This window comes from Octopus bimaculoides, chromosome 7, assembly GCF_001194135.2.
Source record: "Octopus bimaculoides isolate UCB-OBI-ISO-001 chromosome 7, ASM119413v2, whole genome shotgun sequence".
Classification (NCBI taxonomy): domain Eukaryota; kingdom Metazoa; phylum Mollusca; class Cephalopoda; order Octopoda; family Octopodidae; genus Octopus; species Octopus bimaculoides.
Genome location: NC_068987.1, coordinates 40,108,743 through 40,113,737, shown reverse-complemented (window position 1 = coordinate 40,113,737; position 4,995 = coordinate 40,108,743). Strand labels below are relative to the sequence as shown.

At 34.8% G+C, this 4,995-nt stretch overlaps 1 protein-coding gene across 2 annotated transcripts in view; it reads left to right on the top strand.

Moving 5' to 3' along the window:
- The window catches only part of LOC106877496 (zinc finger protein 845), a 13,256-nt gene that overhangs the window by 4,825 nt on the left and 3,436 nt on the right, over positions 1-4,995 (top strand). Inside the window, exon 2 of one of the 2 annotated variants that reach the window (XM_014926420.2) lies at positions 161-317. The exons of the other annotated variant lie outside the window; for it this stretch is intronic. The gene's annotated coding sequence lies outside the window, so the exon portion shown is untranslated. The remainder of the gene's footprint in view (positions 1-160; positions 318-4,995) is intronic. 2 annotated transcript variants of the gene reach the window in all.

Sequence of the window (4,995 nt, the reverse complement as noted above, 5' to 3'; positions counted from 1 at the left end):
AAAATGAAATTTTATATAAATACCTTTCAAACGGCATACATTGCGATTATAATGAAATTTGTGGGTAAAATCTGCATTCCATACACATAATACAAAAAAGAATATGTATGTATGTGCATCAAAAAATTTTTATTAGTGATAATATTTCATGTGTTTACAGTTGACAACAACGTGCTGTCACACACAGAAACTAACGAACGAATCTTGACAAGTCAATGATAAGTCTGAGACCTTTTCCGATTGATTGCCCTTCGTCGTACCCTTTACAAAAAATCAAACACTGTTCCGGGCTTTCATCCCACTGTGCAGCACTTTGGGTAAGTAAATTTGGCGAGAGATTTCACGTGGTGGTAAATATAAAATAACATTTAAGGTGAAAAAGCGCAGAAATCTTGTTTGTGTAGATAAAGATTATTTAATCCATAACAATATGTACAAAGTCGATCAGTTTCACTTTGCTAATCATGACTTAATATTATGAAATCATAATAAGTTTTTGATTTAATCTTGCGTAGAAGTGTGATACAGTTTTGCAGTTATACAGGAGAGTATAGTTCAAGGAGGGTGGGGGGTAATCTATTGGATATAAAAAATATCAACTCAAATGTAATTATCTTAATCAACAAAGTTGAGGCATCAAACCTCCATCACGAGAAAAAAGGAAATGAAGAAACAACTCACCACTTGGGCATATTAGTAAAGATTTAAACCTTTATGCACAGCACCAAACTCAATTTTCACAAACAAACTAGACAATGAGCAATTCCTAATAAAGGAAACTCATAAGTCCATCTATCAAAAAGGAAAATCAAAAACATTTGGAACACAAATCTTAGAAACAGAGAATTTTCATTCTGGAACATGCTTAAAGATTCTAACAAGGCAGAAATTTACAAACGGATGAGTTCAACACCAAGAGTTCTCCCCCACAAACTGCAAATAAAAAGAATCCCAAACGAACTTGATGAACAGAGAGAAGTGAGAGAAAGATTAGCATTATTTCAAATAAAAACAGAAAGAGAACTACTTAGATTAAGAGCATCAAACAATGAAGAAAAATACAAAAACATTCAGATGATCCCTTATGAAGACAGCAAAGAATAATCATAAAGAATTGAACAGTGAACAAACCACTCTTAATTATGGATACATAAAAGAAAACAATGATACAGAACCAACTACTCACCAATAAAGAGAGTGCAGTAGTAGTGATGGATGTGGACTACTACAAAAACCTAGTAGTATCCATGCTGAATAATGAAGACTACAATTCCCAAAGAATAATGAAAAGCCTCTCGATATTAGTTCAACTACATGGAAAAGGCCTGATGGAAAAAGAAATAAGCTACATAACTAACTTTACATGTAAACCCATCCTCTTTTACGGCTTACCGAAAATTCATAAAAGCCATATTATAAATGAAGTAATTAAAAAATCACTGAAGTCATACATACATGTACCAACACCAGGAGACCTTAAACTAAGGCCCATTATAGCTAGACCATCCTGTGAAATGCACCGACTGAGTTACTTCATTGACACCCTCTTGAAACCACTTCTAAAATACAGTAAAAGTTACATTAGAGATGATTTGCACATGATAAACCACTTCCCAAAAAGATTGTAGGAAAAAACACTGTCTCTTTTGATGTTGTAAACCTGTATATTAATATCTCCCATAATTATGGATTAGAAGCAACTTAGTTCTGGCTGGAACATATTAAAATTCATTCTCCAGCAAAATCACTTCATGTTTGACACTACTGTGTACCAACCAAAATTTGGAGTTGCGATGGGAACCAAGGCAGGCCTTATTCTTTCAAACCTGACAATTGGCTATTTGGAACTAACAGTATATCAGGAGTCACTCACAAAATTCGGAGATACATAAAGGAAAATTGGAAAAGATATTTGGATGAATGTTTCATTCTATGGAATGAGAACATGAAGAATCTTTTGGAATTCAAGACTCCTCAATAGCATAAATACAAATATACAATTCACAATGGAACACAACAAAAGGAACTCTTTTTCTAGATATACTAACCAAAAAAGTAAATAGAAACCAACATATTTTACAAAACTATAGACTTGAAACAATACTTATTATTTAGCTCAAACATATTAAGATATCTCATTCAATCTAGTGAGAAGAATCTGCACTATAGTGTTGGAAAAAAACACCAGAGAACTCGACTACAACAACTTAAAAACATACCTTGTCAACAGACACTACCCAACTTCACTTATAGATGATGGGATAAAATGTGCATAAAGAATTAATATACAAACACTAAGAGAGGTCAAACAAAACTACACACCCACTCCAAAGATATCACCTTATATTTCCACATAGAACCCCAGAAACAATGAAGCATATAACACTACTATCCAAAATTTTCCAATACTACATAAGGACCCTAGGCTGTATGAAATTCTAACGACCTATAAAATTATTAAAAACAACAAACAGCCAAAACCATTAAAGTGGATATTCACAAATGCGAAACTATACACGAAACTAATGGAAGCGTGAGTTAAAAAGTGTGGACAACTGAACTGTGGTACATGTCCCAACATAATGGAAGGCTCAGAATTTCATTTTAAACAAGAACAAAAATTTAAAATTAAAACTGACTCCACTTGCGCCTCTGAAAATCTCATCTACATCATAACATGTTCCAGCTGCAGTAGGAACTACATAGGTTCAACAGGTGCATCCCTAAGACATAGATCTACACTAAACACCCAACTAGTCTACCACCTCCAATACTGTCAAATACCACTCAATGGTCACATAGATGTGGTAAGCAATGCCAACCGCAATTCACTATTCCCACTATATCAATGCACGGAAAGGACCTCAACTCAACAATGACTAAATAAAGCGGCCACATTTATTGAAAAATACAAACCAGAACTTAACATGACTATATAATGGAATTCACAAATAAAAAACCGACCAGAAATAAGAATATTATATCCATTGATTATCCCTTTAACTAAAAAAAGCATATTCACAGATTATCCCCCTTGAGCTATACTCTCCTATATAACTGCAAAATTGTATCATGCCTACTTCTATGCAACATTAAATCAAAACTTTATTATGATTTTCATAACATTGAGTCATGGTTAGTGAAGCGAAACCGGTCGACTCTGTACATACTGTAATGGATTAAATAATCTTTGCAAACAAGATTTCTGTGCTTTTTCACCTTAAATCTTATATATATATATATATATATATCATCATTTTTAAAGTCCGCATTCCATGCTAGCATGGGTTGGACGATTTGACTGGGGACTGGCGAACCAGATGGCTACACCAGACTCCAATCTGATCTGGCAGAGTTTCTACAGCTGGATGCCCTTCCTAACGCCAACCACTTCGAGAGTGTAGTGGGTGCTTTTTATGTGCCACCGGCACGAGGGCCAATCCAGCGGTACTGGCAACGGCCACGCTTAAATGGTGTTTTTACGTGCCACCTGCACAGGAGTAGGTCCAATGTTTTGTTCACATGCCACTGGCACAAGTGCCAGTAATGTAAAGCTGGAAACGATCGCGCTCAAATGGTGCTTTTTACACGCCACCGGCACGGAAGTGAGACCGCTACTCTGGCAGTGATCCCGCTTGGATGGTGCTGTTAGTACTCCACTGGCATGGGTGCCAGTCATCGAATTTGGTTCAGTTTCGATCTCACTTGCCCCAACAGGTCTTCAGAAGCTGAGTTTAGTGTCCAATGAAGGAAGGTTGGCATGGGTGCCAGTTGTCGAATTTGGTTCAATTTCGATTTCATTTTCACTTGCCTCAACAGGTCTTCGCAAGCAGGGTTTCGTGTCTAAAGAAGGAAAGGTACGCATAAGTGGGCTGGCTACAGTCCTGGTAAAGGCCATGAGTTATGGTCTCACTTGTTTTGCCAGGTTTTCTCAAGCACAGCATATTTCCAAAGGTCTTGGTCACTATATATATGTATTTATTTTTTTGAAGTCTGTGTCTATATGTTGAAAGACAAACAGAAATAAGAATAAAAATAGCTATGTCTATCATATATATATATATACATGTAGTCATTTTTTGAAGTTTATGTTCCATTGTGTTGAGACTTGCACTCAAAATTCCCGCATTTTTAGTCAAAACTTGTTAATTACTGTGTTAGCAGAAATATCTGTATCTTTCATTCTCTCTCTCTCTCACACACACATACACATAATTTCTCAGATTTTTTCTCCCTCTTCTAAATACATTGTGACATATATTTTGATTCCTCTCCTTCTTTCCTTCCCTCTTATAGATGTTGTGACCATATACAGTCATTCAACCTGCCAGAAATAGCTCTGAAATGTTTCGCATATCACAGCCTACAGTCTTTTAGGATACAGTAATAATACAGCTGAATAAAAAATAGTTATGACAGGAATGTTTTTTAATCAAAGGTTTGTTCAGTCGGAGTTAATCTAAGGTTGTACTACAACATGAGTTAGTACATGATATCAAAAATTAGATCAATTTCAACATTTGTGGCGGGGCAGGTTGCCTAGACTGTCAAAAATTGAAGAGAATTCATCCCTTAAAGGGAAATAATTGGTGGAATTCTGCTTTAAGCACCCTTTATAACCCCCTCATAACATTTTTTTTATTTTGGGGAATTTTCAGAAAATTTTTGCAAATTTGTGTTCTACACACAAGAATTCTTACAATTATGAAAAGAAAAAACAAATGTTTGTGTTTGATTTAAGGGACATTTAGTGTTATTTTTAGCACATCTCACAACCATTTGACACTACCCTCCTCATTTCTTATTACTCTGACGTATTGATGTTCTTTTCTCCCCATAAACACATTTAATGGTCTATTGCTGGTATTTAAGCAAAAAATTCAGGCCTTCTATATTTTAAATTATGATTTTTAAAGAAATTTTTTTTTAAATTAAGAAAAAACTTTTTTTCTTAATTCAAAAAATTTTCATTTTAATTTTAATTTTATGAGAGGT